Consider the following 19,030-nt stretch of genomic DNA (forward strand, 5'->3'; position numbering starts at 1 on the left):
GTATATGTTATATGCTAAGTAAATATCAGAACAGTAGTCACAGAACCTCAGGATGTTTCTAGCATATTTTGGCTTATAAATATTTTGTCTACATAATGGATATCTGTCAGTGGCTTTCAGAATTCAAATAATTTTAATAACACTAAATGTTCAAGTATTAAAAGTAGTAGTAACAGTTAATAGCTCTTGAGTGTTTACTGTGTCCTCAGAACTATGCCAAGAACTTTATATATAATTGATATCATGTAAAAAAATAATAATAAGGTAGTAATTAGTTTTCCTAACCTGGTTGCCTTTTCAACTAGAAGTCTGTTCTACTTTTAAGAGAGTTAAAGTGGCTACACCTGTAAGAGAACATGTCTCTATTGATAAATCAGTGAGCATTTTTTCTGGGTAATAATTTACTTACTTTAACTAGATACAGGTATGGTAAGAAAGAGACCTGTCAGTTAATGGAAGCTAAGCTCATTCGGTCTTCCTTACATTGCTAATACCTGACTTAGGGTTTACTAATATTTGTAAGGTATCATTTAAGTAGGTGTGGGAGCATTAGCCTAGGTTTTGACTAGTTCTTTGGTGTCTTCTGCAGCTCATAGAGGCACTATAATCACAACCCCCACCCACACCCCCCGCAAAAAAAAAAAAAAAAAAAAAAAAACTTGGAACCATCATTTTATCATTTGAGAATCTCAATCACTGAGTTAAACTAAATCACTCCTAAGGCAGAGTTACCCAGATTTTAAAAACTCTGTAGGTCTCTAACAAAAACTAAATGTCATCAGTAAGGAAAATACTTAAGAGAGACTCAAAAGCCCAGGAAATCCTGTCGCTGATTTCAGTCGGCTCCTGTTTCTTTGAATGTTATGTGGGTCAACAGAGGAAGAAAGGACGTGTGCAGGAAAGTAGGCCAGATGGAATTATAGATCACAGACTGTAGAAGCGTGTCCTGTCCAAGCTCCTCACTCGGTAGATGAGGAAACTGGAGCCCAGAAAGGTGGGAGGACAGGTGAGATGCTGAAGGTCACGCCAGTCAGTGCTGGGGTGAGCGCAGATCACATCTCCTAACCCCGAGCCTGCTGCTCTTCTCAGCAAACCAGGCCCCCATGATTTCTCTGCAAGATTATACCAAGCATGTCGCCTTCAAGAATCAGAAATCCAGAATCAAATTTCCAGCCTGTCCGTAGCATTTCATTCCGTGACCCGAGGCTGTTGACGTTGGTGTTTTCCTTTTCTAATTTCCATTCTCTGGGAAAGACCCAGAAACCTAATAATAACATTCTTCTTGGCCATTTACCCAAAATGATATGTGAAGTAGATGAATTTATAAAGAACCGATGAAGACCAAGGAAAGCGGTCCTCAGTACTTCAGTCTATTTGCATGTAAAACCGGGGCCGTGACTCGCAGCCTCAGCTGTGCAGGAATAGAATCCCTTGGGAGCTTTTAAAACTGTGTATGCCTGGGCCACAACCACAGCCAAATAAGACTCACTTGGGATGAGAGTCTGGCATCAGTATTTTTTTCTTTTTTTTTTTTTTTTTTTTTTTTTTTGAGACAGAGTCTCGCTCTGTTGGCTGGAGTGCAGCAGTGCAATCTCTACTCACTGCAACCTCCACCTCCCCGGTTCACACGATTCTCCTGCCTCAGCCTCCCAGGTATCTGGGATTATAGGCGCGTGCCACCACATCCAGCTAATTTTTATATTTTTAGCAGAGACGGGGTTGGCCAGGCTAGTCTTGAACTCCTAACCTCAAGTGATCCACCCACCTCAGCCTCCCAAACAGCTGGGATTACAGGCATGAGCCACCATGGCTGGCCTAGTATTTTTACAGCTCCCCAAATGATTCCCTTGTGCAGGCAAGTTTTAGAACGTCTGTTAAGAGAATGAATCATCATTGACCCCAAGGGCTAGGTGGTGGTGACATAACTTGTTTTCATCTTCCACTGTTCATCTGGATGTACAGGCACTCACTCTGACCTGGTGATCATCTTCACACAGGTACACCGAGTCTTAGTACTCAAGCAGCAGTCACATCATCTGAGAAAGTGTTAGAAATGCAACCTTGCAGGCCCTCCCCCAAGACCTGCATTTGAACTAGATCCCCGGGTCTTATACGTTCACACAGAGATAATCATGTGAGGTGACAGATACGTTAACTAACTTGATTGTGATCATCATTTCACAGTGCATCTGTATGTCAGGACCTCACTCTGAAAAACTAAAATTTAAAATTTCTTTTCAAATTGAAAACACGAAATCCTGGGTGACGTGGGTACACAGCAAAGTTTGAGAAGTGCCGTTCTGGAGAACAAGGCCTCTCCAATGCTCTTTTCCCGGGAGTCCCTCACAGGGTACGCTGTAGGGCAGCCCCGTCGGTGTGTGCACGCACACTTCCCGCAAGTATTGGTTGCTGTGTTCCCTCCTCTGAGTACCTAGGTCAAGAGAGATCCTCTGGAGAGGCTGCCGCCCTCCCTGTTTCTTTCCGGACATTCTGAAGGTGGGGTGGAGTGGGGCAGCCTGACTGCAGGACAGGAGGTGGGAATGTTAACGGAGATGTGAGGATGTGCTGAGTTTTCCAGCATCCTCAATTGAGCAACTGGATTTTTCCCTCCCAACCACCCTCTAAATGGTGGGAAATCTCTGAATGGGACTTACGTAGAATTAATATGTGTCAGACTGTAAGGGGATGAATGGAAATGCTGCTATTTTAAGCACAGTTTTTCTGGCCAAAATAAGCTAATTCTAAAGCGTGAGGAACAATTTTCTGCCACAAAGAGTTAATCTGTAATACTCAGCAGCTCATTTCCACCTTGCAGAAACCATCGGAGTGTAGAGTCCTACTGTTTCATCATTCACAGACCTGAAATTCCTTACCAGGAAAACAAAGCATTTATTACCCTGTGTCTCTTGCTATCCACAGCTTGAGCGACTTTTGCTGACAAAGAAAATTTAACTACCACATGAATGCTAGAGTGGAATATACTATTGCATAATGAGGAACGCTTGGTCTATCTATGTTTTTGCAATTTGGGAGGCTTAAAAAGAATGTCATCTGCCCTGAACCGTGTAAGATTTCCCCTTGAATGAGTTCTGAGTTCCTGTTTTTTCATTCTTCCTTCTTGTGAATCTGGAGAAGTTTTTCACATTGTGGGTTATTCCTAATTATTGTAGGTACAACAAACATCCTGGGTTGTAGTCTGTAAGGACAAAAATCATTTGTTTCTGCATGAAACCTGAACTTACCATGGTAAGCATTTGCCTAAATCAGCAGCTGCTACTTATTAGACCAGCATCAGAGAGTGAGCTGCAGTTGGTTGACCAAAGAAGAAACAAAGTGATGAAAAGATCCTTGCGGAACCGGAAGCAGAGTGGGGCAAGACAAGAGAGAGCATACACCCGGAGGAGGAGACAAGCTAGGGTATCATATCAGCTTGATGGAGTGTCAGCCCTGAGCAGAGAAGGGGATCTGGAAGGAGTATGTGGGGCTGGAAGATATAAAGGACCAGGGTTCCCGCAGAACTTACAGAAGACACACATTGTGTCTATTTTTCCAGATCATTGCAACCAAATGATTAACTCTTCAGGGAAAAAAAAAAAAAAAAAAAAAAAATCCTGTCTACTTAGATTGTATACGGTTGCTGTCTTTCATTCTCACATTCCTGTACTCGTTTCTGTTGTTTCAGTATCAGATTAGAGCTGAATTAATATAGTTGAGGCTAAAAAATAGCTTCTGTCTCTCAGTGACACATTTTTGAAGACTCATAAACCTCATTGTTTTTTCATCAGTGACAGCTGTCTCTCTGAGTCAGATGTCTTGAGTCTCCTTCACCCTTGGTCTTGGGGAAAAAATAATAGAATCAGAAGTGAGTAACTCACACAGCCACAGGACCGAGTGGTCACAATCACAACATCCACTCATTAGTGGAAATGAGCTCTGGACTCAGTCCAGTTGACAAATGGTAAAATCTCCTATGGCTTAGAAAGAAGGGAAAGAGCAGGGCTGAAGATACTTCAGTTCTTGGGGTGATCTTTGTAGTTCCTCCTGAGATGTGCCTTGATGATGTTGGTGAAGTGCATGGTACGAATTTCAAGGACACACTGTGCTGTGTATTTTTACATAATCTGCTTCATAGGAGATAGCCCACATTCATGGATAGGAGATGGCCCACATTCATGGATGGTAGAGCATGCTGCATATGTGGTGGGACTGTCGTGAGGCTGTCAGAGTCAATTATGCCAGGTTCCCAGTTCCCACAGCAGCATCCCGGCATCTTGTTTAATCCTGATCTTCAGCCTCTTGACAGCATTTGGTTAATAGATGCTATAGCTTGGACTCCTTGGATGTGTTCATAGGCATTTTATCTTGACTCTGTTCTCTAAACATGGCACACCCTTTAAGTTTCATTGTAATATGGCTATTAAACATGTCCAGTGTACATTAAGCTTTACGGGGAAAGAAAACCTTCCTAGAATTCAGTAAAATTCTAAGTAATGAAAGAGTAAATTCACCAGCTATTGAGGCCCAACATTGATTTTTGAAAGGGCAGAGTGGGCCTGGGCTACACAGCTCAGAATGTTGAAGAGCCTGGATTGGAGCAGAACTGAGGGAAAAAGAGAAATAGACACCTTAAGCCGTGTGCTTTCACACACAGGAGAAATGAACACTTTCTCCTCAGTTACAGGAACTTGCGTGTACTTTTTTAGAGATTGCAAGCAAAGGGTGTGATCAAATACTGCCCTTTAAACGCTGACGTGCCCAGGGTTCTGTTTTCACTGCTTTCTTCTCACGCCGCATGGTTTCTTTAGATCCCAGTGATCCCTTCTCCAGGCTTCCGCTACCTCTACAGGCTGCTGCCTGCCAAATGTTTATCTGAAATCAGACTTCTCTGTTAAGCCCCAGACTTAGATATCCAGTATCTGCTGTTGAACAGATCCATTCAATTGGTCTACAGGAAATTCCAGTACTAAAATGACTATTAACCAGGTCTTCCTCCTGTATTGCCCATGTTGAGTGAATTGGTGGGTCAGCCAAGGCCAAAAGCAAGAAATGGTCTTCCTCATCCCCTCTTCCTACATACACCTCAACTTTCTACCCCACCACTTCCAACAGCAAAGATATCCAGGATGCTACCTTAATGGCACCTCTAGAATTCCTCCCTCTTTATCAAGTTGGGACTCACCAGTTGTCATTAGGGGTAATAAAGGCACAGCAAGGGTGAGGGGATTTGGGAGGTTATCCCTGTAATCACCATGCTTGCTGGTATTCTAGATCTCTAGAATGGGAGAGGTGGGTGTACCAGAATTCTACATCACCCCCCACACTCACAGGCTTATGTGAACATTGCTGCATCTTGTGTCAGAAAAATCAGATGTGACTGCTGAGTTTAAAGGGTGAGATCCACACACTATACTGTGCTGCTACCTTTTTCTTCAGCTTCTGGGACATTTTTGCTCATACGCTGTGTCCCAGCTGTATGATACCACACACACGTTTGGTGTCTTATCCTGGGAAGGTAGAGGTGAGCATTGCTTCATCGTAATCTACTGTGTCACCCGCTTCAGTTTATCCTGTCACCTGCTGTTCTTCATTCCCCTCCATTGCTGATGTCTCAGCCACTCCTGAAGTCCAAACTCCTTGAGAGGGAACATTGGCTTAATGCCTCATACCATAGATGGTGCTGAACAAATGTTTGTTGAATAGATGAACTCTCAAGAACAGCTTTTATTCATAGACACTCTTTCAACATAAAAAAAAATTCAAGTTTTTTACAAACTGGTGAGTGGGGGTGAGAGGAGGGAGGGAGGTCTTGATGCCCTCATCCCCATTGCAGTCCTTTCCATTAGGTAGATCCGCCCTCCACACACAACAAACACAGTAGAGATTGGAAGCCATGCAGAGTTAAAAAGGCACTTTTTACTCTAATTATAATCCTTACGTGAATGAAGAAGAGAGTTGACAATCCTACAGCACTCAACAGTTTACTGTGTATTTTCATATATATTTTGATTCAGTCCTCACAACGATGCAGTGAGTTTTCTGATACAATCACTGCTTCAAACATGAGTTTACCAGGTTTTAACGAGGTCAAGTGACTTGACTGACATACTTACAATAGGCAGAGTCAGAATTCGAACTCAGACCTTACAATTCTGTGATGTTCTCTCCACTACAAAGCAAACATAAAGAGCCAAGCTTCGCAAGTCCCCATTAAATGCTACATGTCCACAGTTGTTAGAAATTATGAAAGGAGAAGCTGTGTCACCACAGGTCAAGTGCTGTCAATAAAGGGTTCTTGCTTTACTCCTTAACATAAAATCTCTCCCACATGCTTGTCTCACATATTTCTCGTCTGCGTTACCTTTGCCATTTCACTTTCGGTTACATGCGGTAGTATCTGAAGGCCTAAGCCTTGAATTTACTCTTTAAAAGATTGCACTTGAGGATAAAGCATATTTATAGAACAATTGCACTCAGTCATAATTTCCCTCAGCTCTACCAACCAGTAATTTCCAAAGTTGGTGAATGATCTCATACATTAGAGTAGAAGGTAGAAATCAAAATGAGTGAAATTAAACTCAAACTCATGAAGACTGAGCAACCCTGGAGGAGAGCTCTTTCTTTAGCAAAATACCAAGCAAAGTTAGTACTGCTGTAGAAGATGAGATGAATAAATGTAGCTGCTGAAAACAATATCTGATGTCTTGCTCAGATGTTTAATGGATTCGCATTTTAAACATGGCTAATAAGAAATAGCCCTTAAGGCATTTTGTAAAACTTGCCATTTATTTTTAGGAGAGAATTTTTTTGGGGGGTTGGGGAGGCAGCCTCATTTGTTTAAAAGGAAAAAAAAACAGATATTTAATCATTTTTGCTTAAACGTGAGTAAGAATGGGAAATTACGCTAGTTATCTGTTTTCATTCACTCAGTACAACTCCCAAAGGCCATGGAGGTAAATGAATGGAAAAGAATGCCAAGTGAGGTATGGTATTTATGTGTCTGTTATAAATGAAGTTGTCATTCCTAAACCAATCAAATCATACATTTTTTATGAGAGGTTGCAACTTGCAGAGAGGTGGAAATGTTAGACACTAATTAATAAACGTGGCTGGCAAAGCAACTCAGACAACTCAGGACTCACAAACTAAGCTATGGGAGAATCATTAGAATACGAAATTCAGTAGTGCTTTTCCATTGATTTCATGAAATGCCTGTATCCTGTCAGAAGGTTCAAGAGAAAATACAGTCGGCTTAAATTTTCCAAGTTAGTTTTGAACCAGAGATTTTAAGGATTTGCTTGTTAGAGGGGTATTTTTGTGGTGACTTTAGATTGTCTTAAAGTTCAAAGAAAACTAGAGATTACTGGATAAGCATCAATAACATTAACAGAGCATTGAAGCTGCCTGGAGTGGATGGAGGATGCCTTGCATTGTACACGAAACACTCATCAATTCCGTGGTTGGTTTAGAGGGTAGTGTTGTTTTAAGTCATCAAGTCACTATTTAATTTAACTTGAATTGAAACTAGTAAATACTGCAGATGAATTACTGGATAGCTCTCCAAACCTTAAAAAAGAAAGAGTCTACAAAAATGGAACTTTTTGGACCTTTTAATGAGTTGTCTGAAAAAGAAGAGAATGTGGTTTCATTGATACGCAGCATATAAAATTGAACCATATGCAACGGTCACTATTAACCCATGTTTTAAAACTACAAAAACAGCAATTTCACAACAATTACTCAGCCTAACTAGATGTATAGATGTTTCTGTGTAATAAACATAGAACAGTTACACTGGCAAAGGAAATATGTGTGTACATGCATGAAAAGGGTCATTGTGCCATTGTGTGGATAAACACACAGCAGAAGTTCATGGAATAGGGGGTTTGCCTGATTCCACTAGAAGAGAGTATGATGGAATAATGCGAAATAAGCCTGAAAAGGGAGCTGGGGGTCAAAGCGTAGAATTCCCTGACATACATGCCAAGGAGCTGGATATTAACTTGGCAGATAAGTAAAAGTTTTTGAGTGGGGGAGAAAAATTTCTAGACTCAGTTTTAGACAGATTAAAAAGTCAACGGTGTAGAAGATGGAAGGCCATTTAATGACCAGCACTGGTGAGGAGGCTGTTTCAGGGATCCAGGTGAGCAGAAATGAAAACCTCACTAGGGCTGTAGCCACGGAAATAGAAAAGTCTATGAGAAGGAAAGAAATTAGTAGAGAGAGCTAAACTGATGATTTCAAGGGGTAGAAAATTAAGCAAATTTAGAGCCACACCAGAGTGTTAGGTGAGAGGTCTGAGAAGCTGGAAGAGCAGCCTCTATCCTGGGGCTGATGCCCCGTAAGCCATGGTCTCTGTCCAGCTTCTCAGGTTCTCTGTGGAGTACCCAGATTCAGGTCATTTCCTATGGGGTGAGGCAGGAGTGTGGCTGGAAGAGTCTGAGTAGTAGGTCATCCTGGGAAGCAGTGTGAGAGATCAGCCCCAACAGAGTCGAGCCCTGCAGAGGCTCAGAAGATCCAGGTGAGGAGACTTGTTCCCGATTTGAGGCCAGCATGGGTACCAGGTCCTCAAGGAGAAAATGGACACTAGGGACCCAGGTGCAAGGGCTGCTTCAGCCCCACAAGCATCTCCATGCTGGGTGAGGATTACAAGGGAGGCTGGGGGTCAGCCACTCACTGGCTTTTGGGGCTTTGTTCATCCCGATTCCCAGGATGTTGAGAACTGAGTCACAGTGAGCCCCACCTGACAACAGCTGGCACTAGGGAGGACACCGAAGGCTAAGTGAGCACTGAGGCCACAGGCAGCATCACGGGCAGAGACAAATGTCAGAAAGGAATCATGGCTGAGAAGATGTCAGTATACTTCCCACTTAGTGATAAGGGAAAATTATTACCTACCTTTCTCTTAATTTGAGCTCATTAATCAGTAGTGATTGTGATCTTCTGAGTGTCGCACACAATTCTCGTGGTCTTTCGTTGTAATTGTAGCTATCATCGTGCAGCCTTAGCAGCACTATAATCCTACAAGGCTTTTCTTACGTTGAATCTTTCCATTTATCTCCATTTTCAAAATTGTTTTATACCCTCTAGCTTTTTGTTATTAAAACATATAGAAGTAAGCAGAGGACTCTAGACAAACGTAGGTATAAACTTTTAAATCTAGCTTTGCTTTGCATTTATTTGGGAGCTCAACTGACTGTATTTGTTGTTTCTTATATCACAAAGGTGCAGTGGCATAGAGGGAAGAACTACAGTATTATCAAAGAAATTTCCTGTTCACAATGACATTGCTAAACACAGTGACAACAATACCTTCTACTGAGATAATAGCTGATTGGGTGCCACATTTAATGAGAAGGTTAAAAAACGGCATCAGTTTATTCACCTTTATCACTAATATAGTAAAAATGTTTCTAAGAAAAATTAAACTAAGAAAAGATTGCCATATTTTTGAGCAGCAGTGCTTCTGAAGGCGGCACACTCACGCTTTGATCATAGCCGTTATTTTTCATTCATGGTCCATGCCTCCTATTTTAAGCCATCCATTTTTCTTCTAATTTTAAGATTAAATAAAGGAAAATGAAAGCTTGTGTTATTATTTAGGATGAAAACACAGAACCTGATGACAGCTAATGAGTGTAATAAATGCTAGGCTGTACCTTCTCTGGTTTGGTATGTGTTTTATATACAGAAGGTAACATAGGCTGAGTAGGATGCCAGGTTACTGATGGGGATGTGGAATGCTGTCTGACAGCCAATTAGAGTCATCTGTCAGAAATGATGACTTCATCACCATAACAGACTCCACATTCCCTCACCGAATTCCACCCAGAGTCATCTGGTTTTCCTGCAATATTTTATTTTATTTTATTATTTTTTGCCAGAACTGAATGGTGATATTGCTGGTTTTTCCCCGTTTGGTGTACGATTTCAATGGAAATGTAAGTAGGTGGTAACTTTACAGCACAAAGGCTGATTTGGAGCCTGGTAAGCCCAAATCAGATACTGGGGTCTGTAGTTTTTCTCCATCGCTGGATTATTAGCATGTGGAGTTGAGCACTGCTAGCTGTATATATCCCAGGTGATCGAGAAAGGCCATTCTTTCCAGTGTGTTCTCTTAGCTTTCAGTTGGGACCTTTTCTCCTTCCCCTCAGGGAAACTCCTATGCGATGCAAACTAATAATGAAGACGAGGACGATGACAACTGCAGTGGGCACTTACTGTGCCTTCAGTGTTTTAAGCGTGTCACACATATCATGGCTATCAGGAAAAAGTTGTAATTTATTTCCACTGTAGTTTTTTTCCCCTGGTTGGGAGAAGAGGATATGAGAGAAGGATCACTTATGTTTCTTCATTGTTATCAAACTCAAATCTGCTTTTTTTTTTTTCCTGGCTTAGATCACTTTTATAAAATCATGTCAGCAAATGGTGACTGGAAGTTTTCTGACCAGGCACAGTGGCTCGTGCCTGTAATCCCAGCACTTTGGGAGGCCGAGGCGGGTGGATCATCTTAGGTGAGGAGTTCGAGACCAACCTGGCCAACATGGTGAAACCCCGTCTCTACTAAAAAGACAAAAACTTAGCCCGGTGTGGTGGTGGGTGCCTGTAATCCCAGCTACTCGGGAGGCTGAGGCAGGAGAATCACTAGAACTCGAGAGGCAGAGGTTGCAGTGAGCCAAGATCGCGCCATTGCACTCCAGCCTGGGCAACATGGAGTTTTTGAGAGTGAAACTCCATCTCCAAAAAAAAAAAAAAAAAAAAAAAAAGTTTGCTGTGTGCCTAATGTGTTCATCGTGATACATAAAAGAACAACTTGAAATAGCGCTGATACTCAGAGGTTAGGTAAATGCCATGTATTCTGCCTCCATCATGGAATTGGCATCCTCAGAGGGTAACAGTGTTTTCCCAAATTTCCAAATCAGATAAATAGACCTTGCATAATCCAGGCAGTTAACACAAAGCCACATAGTAGGCCCTTTGGACATGAATGTTGGCTCACTCAACAATGAGTGGTCTTCGCTTTGATTGGTTTTATAGATTCCAGTGTATTTTTTGCAGTGTCAATTGGTGAATACACCACAAAATGTAAGATCATTAATGTCAGTGATTCACAACTATTATTTCCTCTCACAGAAGGACTGATCCTAATCTTGTTTCTCTTCAGTTTGCTTCTCAGCATCTGTGTAGAACATTTCAGACAGCTGGCCCTGTGAAAGACACCTCAGAGTCTAATCCACTGTGTTGAGTTTTGAACCTCTGGATTCGAACAGAGATTTAACTCCGTCCTTGTTAGTCGAATGGCAAATTGGCCGGGGCTACACTTTCCTGGCCTGACTCTAAAGCTATGTATTTTTTTATTTTCATTGCATGTTTTTAAGCTTTCTTTCCTGCCCTTTTCATAAAACCCAAACAATAATTTTTGTTCTTGAGCCAATTGTTAAAACATTGTATGTGTATATGAAAACACACAGGTTAATGACACGCACATCTAAAGTATGAGTTTCTCGTTGGAAAGAAGCCTGTAAATTGAGGCAATCTTCATGTGTAGTGTGGAAAAGGGAAATTACGGTAATGTTACAGATTCTTAGAAACCCCAAACTTGCTTGCACCACAACTGTGTGGATGCACATGAGAGGCGGCATGGGGTAGAGGCCTCGGGCTTGCGCTCCCACCGGACAGACCTGGGTTCAAATCCCTGCTCTGCCGCCTGCTTGCCGTCTGACTCGGCTAGGTTATTTAGCCTCTCTCTGCCTTGGTTCCTCATAGGTACCGATTTCTGGGGCTGTTGTCAGAATTCAGTTAATTACCATGCATAAAGAGTCTGTAGAGTGAAGGTGCTTCAAGAATGAAGGTGAAGGGGAGGCTTCCTCTGTGTTAACAGCAATTATCTAAAGGCTCCATTCCACTTATCAGGAATAGTTATGACCTCCAGATGCAGTTTTTGTCCCAGTGATAAAAACTGCTTGTTATTTATTTTTTGAAACAGGGTCTTGCTCTTTTACCCAGGCTGGAGTGCAGTGGCCCGATTTCAGCTCACTGCAACCTCTTCCTCCCAGGTTCAAGCGATTCTCCTGCCTCAGCCTCCCAAGTAGCTGGGATTACAGGTGCGTGCCACCATGCCCAGCTAATTTTTGTATTTTTAGTAGAGATGGAGTTTTGCCATATTAGCCAGGCTGGTCTCAACCTCCTGACCTGAAGTGATCCACCCACCTCAGCCTCCCAAAGTGCTGGGATTACAGGCGTGAGCCACCCTGCTGGGCCAGCTGCTTGTTATTGATCTGACAGATTATTTTTGTCATCTGTATTCTTTCAGAGATGTCCTTCTATTAAAGATATCTTAGCAAGTTTACCATAGTGTTACTTTATTTTTTTCTTTTTTTAATATGAAGGTTCTTCTTTAGTGGTCATTGATGTTAACTAAGTCACCATCCCTAAAGCTATTTTTGATGATTCCCCATCTCTGCTATCAGGAGCATAATAGAACAGTGACTGGAATTAGAGTACTCATGAGGGAGACAGGCAAACCTGTGTGGCTTGGGAGCGCCTTCCTGTGTAATAGAAGGTCTCGTGACGGGGCACGCTCTCTTTCATTTGAGGGGACGATGGGCCTCCCATTGGTGGCAAATCTTTTGAAACTTGTTTTTAGCATTCCCAAATTTTTTTAGAGAAAAATTCAGAAAGTACAGGTGCCTTTGGCATTTCATAGTTAATATACAAACGAGACACGAGTATTCTCCATGGATGATTTTTGTGTTGTCATGGAATGAAAGAAAAATACCAGTGGGTCTTTACTGGCCAGAAGATTTTCATTTTCTCACTTGGCACATAGTTCTTTCATGAATCCACTTCTTTCCATCCCTTTCTCTACTTTTAAATATTTTATGGGCAATAGGCTTATAATATGTGCTAGCACGGCTGCTCTCTCGAGGGGTCAGGATGGGTTTAATAATGAGATGCGTAACAGTGACTCTGTAAAAACCCATTTCAGGTTAAAAATGGCATGTTTTATTGAATCTCATGTTAAAGGTGGTTAACTCATCAATTGGTGATGGCTGGGGTTAAACAAGTTCCAACATGAGTTCTCCGTTGTGTGAGGAACCAGCTGTGCCCCCTGCCCACAGACGCTTCCTTCCCCCAGGACTCTGTCTCCAGACTAGGCCTGTGCTAGCTCAGAACCCTCCCTTTCTGCAGCAGAGACCCACCAAGGCAGAGGGCTTCAGAGAGCCCCATGAGACTATGTCCATAGCAGCAACTCCGGAGAGTGTGGCTGCTGAGTGCGGCTGCTCCGTGGCCAGCTTCATGGTGGGACCAGGTGGTGACAGCTGTTGGCAGAGCTGTGTGCAGCGCTCTGTGCATGCACTTACCCCTCAGACTTGAGAAATGGCTTTGCTCCAAAGTCGTACTCTCATTTTCATTTTCGTGAGTCACAGCTGGGCCCTTGTGTGAAGAATCGAAGGTCAGCTTACTCAGGAGTGAGGGGCATCAGGCCCAGTCACGGGCCAGCCAGGGTGAAGACCAGCGTGGACCACTCAACTCCGGGACCCTGTGTGTGTAGGGAGGGAGAAGAGGTGGGAGGACCATGAGCCGCTTATCCCCAGGAGGTGGGACGAAGGAGGACTCCTGATGCTGGGAGTGTGTGGTCTGCCACCAACAGATGGCTCCTACCAGGGCGACAGGGATGGAGGCGTCAGTGGCAACTGGTGCTGGGTAAGAACCGAGCCACCATGTGCAGTCGTGGGTGCAGAAGCTTAGCTTTGGGGTAGAAGGAACAGTGAGACAGGGGCGTGTCCTCAAGAACCTCCAGCTCACTGAAAGCCCAAGCAGACACCTGAAGGACCATACCTCCGTGTACCGAGATGCTTCTCTCCACGGGCTCCACCTTCACTGTGCACAGGACGCTGACTCGTAGTACACAGGAGCAACAGAGCTTCAGCAGATGCCTTCTGAGGACCACACTTAACTCTAGTTCCTTCTCCCTGGGAGGAAGGAAGGGAAGGAGCCCTTGAAATTTCCCCTTTTGCTATGTTTCACTGGTTTTTAAACAAATAGGGTTAAATAGAGACCAAGACATTAACCAGTACCTTAACGTGCGGCTTTAGGCAATGTGTTATTCTGGGGAAAAAAAAAAAACTTCTAAAAATTCATGTGCCGTCAAGGAAATCTTCAAATGAGTGGGTTTTGAAGCCTTTCTTGAGAGCAATGCGAACTTGAAGAAACGTGTGAAGTCCCATTTACTCCCGTCAACAGGATCTATTTCCAAAACTCATGCTCCTGCCGTTTCCCTGTAAGCATGCTGCAGCCTTTCGTGAGAGGACCGGAGATCTCCTATCTTCCAAGCTTGCTGCAAGTGCAGCTGAGATGAACAGACATAATAGACCTATTAATTCTTTCATCATGACTCAGGACAACCACTCTGTAAAGTCAGAGGCTGGTGTCTGTAAAAATCTTAGACTCATCGGACGGTATAGACAGCTCATGACAGCACAGACCACTGAAGATTTTTTTAGACACAGCCCATACTGTGTCTAAAAAATACTCCTGAGTTAAAACTTCCCATTCTGTGCGGCTGGAGATGCAGCCTCAGTTTAATTAGCACACATCTCTTCAGAGACTCCTTGCGAAAATTCTGGAAGATCGTGTGCTCCCTTGTTGTAGACAGAGGAAGGAGGTAGCCCCTGGGAACTAGCCTCAGCCCTGACCCTAGCCACACAGTAGGTAGATTGAATTAGTGACCAGCACCTCACCTGGGCCTTCCCCTGGTCTCCTGCTGTCTGCTGGGACCTGCAGGCATGTGCAGGGCACAACATGAGATCCTGCCTCCAGCCCCATCTAACTCTGGCAGCAGGGAGGGCCAGGTTCCCTAGTCATGGGGAAGCAGTTGAGAAGCAGTGGTTCTGACCCCACCGATTTCATCATTAGCTCTTGAGAAGGGTGCTGAGGGTGTGACCGCCAGCTGCCTGTCCCGGCACCTAGGGTGGTTTTAATTAAGGAGTGAGTAGATGGGCATTGTTTTCTTTTTACTTGAAATTGTCCAGCCCATGAACATATTCCTCACGGTTAGTCTTGTGCTTTAGGTGTCTTGTTTTTGGTAAATGTTCTTTTTAACAACTTCCATTGGCCAGGCGCCGTGGCTCACGCCTGTAATCCCAGTACTTTGGGAAGCCAAGGCGGGAGGATCACGAGGTCAGGAGATTGAGACCATCCTGGCTAACACGGTGAACCCCCATCTCTACTAAAAATACAAAAAACAATAGCCGGGCGTGGTGGCGGGCACCTGTAGTCCCAGCTACTTCGGAGGCTGAGACAGGAGAATGGCTTGAACCCGGGAGGCGGAGCTTGCAGTGAGCCGACATCGCACCACTGCACTCCAGCCTGAGCGACAGAGCGAGACTCTGTCTCAACAAACAAAAGAAAACAGCTTTCGTTGCTTCCTGTATTGGTTAGGATATCATATCATTGTTCTTGATCAACAGTAGGGCCGATTTTCTCTTATTCTGTGCCTCCAAATAAATTGTTCTTTTCCCTGAAATGTCCTTTCCACATCTTCTGGTTAACATGAGGATCCTTTGAGAATGAACGCAGACATAGCTTCATGTGAGACGCCTTCCCCAGCGTGTCCTTCCTCCATCTGTGCCTAGTGTCTCTTCGAGTTGGCACCCTACAGCTCTTAGCACGCCTCTTATCACGCTGCAGGAAGTAGTTGCTGTATCTGTCCCTTCTACCACACTGCAAGCTCCATCACCATGAGAACCCCTTCTCATCCTCCTCTTCCCAGCATCTAACATGGAGTGTCTGGTGCAAACGAACACGTGAATAGATGAGCAGTCATACTGGGTCAAATCATTGAAACCATTTCTGTTACAGGGGAAGAATTCTTTTTCCATCTTTATACTTTAAAACTTTCAACTACAATGTCTACTCTTTTATAATAACTTCACTACTCAAGAAATCTCCCGAAGTTCTAGGAGTCAGAAGATTTTGAGGAAGTGAAACAGTATTATGAGAATGACACCTCCCACCCATTTTTTTGGGTCTTCCTTGACATTTACATCTTGTATGTGATCAGAAATCTGTAACTCAAATGAACTGTTCATTGTAATGAGCCATTATTCATACAGTCCTGATTGAACACCTTTCTCTAAGAAGGTCACAATGCTTTGCATACATTATCTAGCTTATCTTCAGAACATACCTGAAGTGGGGTGAGCATCTATTCAGAATTCACCATGGTCTGACCATCCACAGCTCTGCAAAGTTGATTTTTCCCCTGCTGAGCCCAGGAAAGAACAAAACAAAGTTCAGGTGTGCAGTGGCAGTAGCTGAGTTATTACCACTGCTGCTTCGCTGAGCCATCTGCAGAGTCTTAGGGCAGCACAAGCCAATTCTCTGAGCAGCTGCACGAATGCTAAGCATGCAGTCTTGGTGTCATACGAGTCATGCAGCTACAGAGATCAGGTCCTACAGGAGTTAGGGGGAAGGGAAGATTACTTCCCCCTAAGGGGATATCGCAGGTGCCTTCCAACGAGTGTGTGTCTGCCCCCTTCAGTGAGTGAAGCATCCCATTCTTAATCGAAGGCTCCTATGGCCAAGTCCCACATGGGACAGTTTATGGAGAAGCAGTGTGGTTTAGGGGAGGCATCACCAGATTAAGAGTGGAGATATTAGATTTGTGTGATCCCAGCTCTGTCGTTAACCACCTGTGTCTATGCAGTCACTTATTCCCTTCATACCTGTCAGCCGAAAGCACTGACTGCATGACTTCCAGGGTCCTTTACAGCTTTAGAGTACAGGGGTTCTGTTTTTGCTGCTCCCGAATTTCCACCTCCCATCGTCCACACATTTCACAGATGCATCTGAATGCTCACAGTGCTCTATTTGCGCTCCTCTTCTGTTTGTCCCTGTTTTTTATGTGGACGCGTATCAACGCCCATGATGGACTGCACGCTCCCTGCGGGCAGGAGCCATGTTCGTTTCATTTTTGTGTCCCATGCATAATGTAGGTACACTCACCTCGTCTGTCCCATATCTTGAACCTGTGAATCTCATCAGACTCTTCTCAGCAGATAAACCTGTACAAGTCTTTCCTGTCTTGAAAGGACAGATGGGTGGCCCGCATCCTCCACTTAGCTTCCTGTTGAACCCCCTTTGCAGGTGATCTCAAAATAGAAGAAGACCTCATTCACCATATCCGCTGTTATCCTCCTCCTTTCCCCTCCACTTCCCATGACCAGGTGTTCTCTGCCACTCCACAGAACCTACTCTGATAAATCCCCTGAAGAATTTTTTATTGCCAAATCCAAATTCTTTGGCCTCTCACAGTGTTTGCTGTGGCCGGCCACTCCCTCATTCTGGAAACTCCTCTCTTCTCGTGGCTGCCATGGGACCAGTTGCTCCAGCAGCTCCTCCTGCCCCTTGCTCTGCCCTCCTTGGACTCCTCTTTCCTGGTATTCTCTGCAGTTCTGTCCTCGGCTCTCAGCTCTTTGCACCCTTCTTTCCCTCGCTGACAGCTTTGCGCATACCTGTGGCTTCACTGCCACGCTGAGGAACATTCTGTGTGGCCCTGGCCTGTCTCTCGAGCCTGAGCCCCATGATTACAACTTCAGTCTGCACCCCACAGTCACATCAACCTTAGCATGTCCAGACCTGTGCTCTTCAGCTGCCTCTGAAACTCTTTGCTCGTGTTTTCCCCATTCGGGCAATCATCCCACCGTCACCTGGTTGTACAGACCTGGAGTTCCCCTTCTCCATCATGCCCACGACCAGCCAGTCGCCGTGGAGTTCAGCCTGTACCGGTTTTCCCTGGCCTGCGGCAGCAGCCTCTTAACTGTCCTCCCTGCCTGGGTCTCTCTCCTATAATCCATCCTCCACACTGCAGCCAAAATGGCTTTTCTAGAATTTCGATCTTGTTGCCTTTGTTACTTCTTCTGTACCTGACCACATACTTTCAGTTCCTTAGCTTGCAAGACCCTCTGAGAGCTGGGTGTTGCCCTCCTTTACAGCCCTTCCCATGGTCCTCCATACTCACACTGGGAGCTCCCTGTGAGAGGGAACTGTCACCCTCCCACTTACTGGGTCACTGCAGGGCCCATGGGTTTCACATGGCGGTCCCCTTTCGCTGCTGGCACGTCCAAGGACTCAGCCCAGATGCCGCCTTGGCTTTCCTCACCAGGCAGGATTAAGTCCCACATCCCTGGACTCCTGTGGGCTCTGTCCTGCCTCTCCCCACGCGCCTGCCAGGCTGAGGGCTCAGCATCTCTCCCACCATCCCACCCCTGCCATTCTCCGCCCGCCGTCCCACCCCCGCCGTCCCACCCCCGCCACACTGAGCACCTGAAGGGAGGACCTTCTTCACTAGCCTTTGTTCCCGGTTTTTGGCCTAGAGCCTGACAAACGGTAGCTGTTTGCTCCATACTTGTTGGACAACCAGACAGATGCATGCTGGGAGGATCGCTTGCTCAAAGGCTCTGCCCATCTCCCCCTGGCATGTTACTGGTCCTTCTCTCCAATACTGTAGGATAGAGGTCACATTCCTCAGCCCAACTCATGGCTTTCCACAGGTGACTTGTCCTGCTTTTGAAGAGGCAGCTCCCTTAGCCTCTTTCTTCTCCCTCCTCCTCTGTTCTGAAGACCCGGGCCGGCATTAGGTGCACGTGATCCTGACTGCCTGATAATAATTTCCCATGATGAAAGTAGCAGAGCCAAGTGCCATTTCCCTTTCATTTAAATTAGATAAAACCCAGAGCTGTGGCTTGCAAGCGATGCAAGTCCACTGGGGAAATGAAAGGTTCAGAGAGAATGGGACCCGTTATAATAAAAGCATTTGCACAGCCAGTGATTCAATCCACCCTGTGGCTTCTGTGTTCCTTGGAGTGCAATGAAATGTAAAGCAGGAGGACCTTTGGAGGTGGTCTGAGGAATGGATTCTAATTGGAAATGGTGGCGGCATTCTGTGCTTGGAGCACGCTCTGCAGACGGGGCACCGGGTGTGATGGGCACTTTATGAAGAGCCATGGGGCCCCTGGGTCTGCTGTAG

The 19,030-nt window shown here is 44.7% G+C and overlaps 1 protein-coding gene across 23 annotated transcripts in view; it reads left to right on the forward strand.

The window, feature by feature from the left end:
• The window catches only part of CELF2 (CUGBP Elav-like family member 2), an 866,615-nt gene that overhangs the window by 760,589 nt on the left and 86,996 nt on the right, over positions 1 to 19,030 (forward strand). The gene's annotated exons all lie outside the window — the stretch shown is intronic.

The sequence above is a fragment of the Chlorocebus sabaeus genome, chromosome 9, assembly GCF_047675955.1.
Source record: "Chlorocebus sabaeus isolate Y175 chromosome 9, mChlSab1.0.hap1, whole genome shotgun sequence".
NCBI lineage: Eukaryota > Metazoa > Chordata > Mammalia > Primates > Cercopithecidae > Chlorocebus > Chlorocebus sabaeus.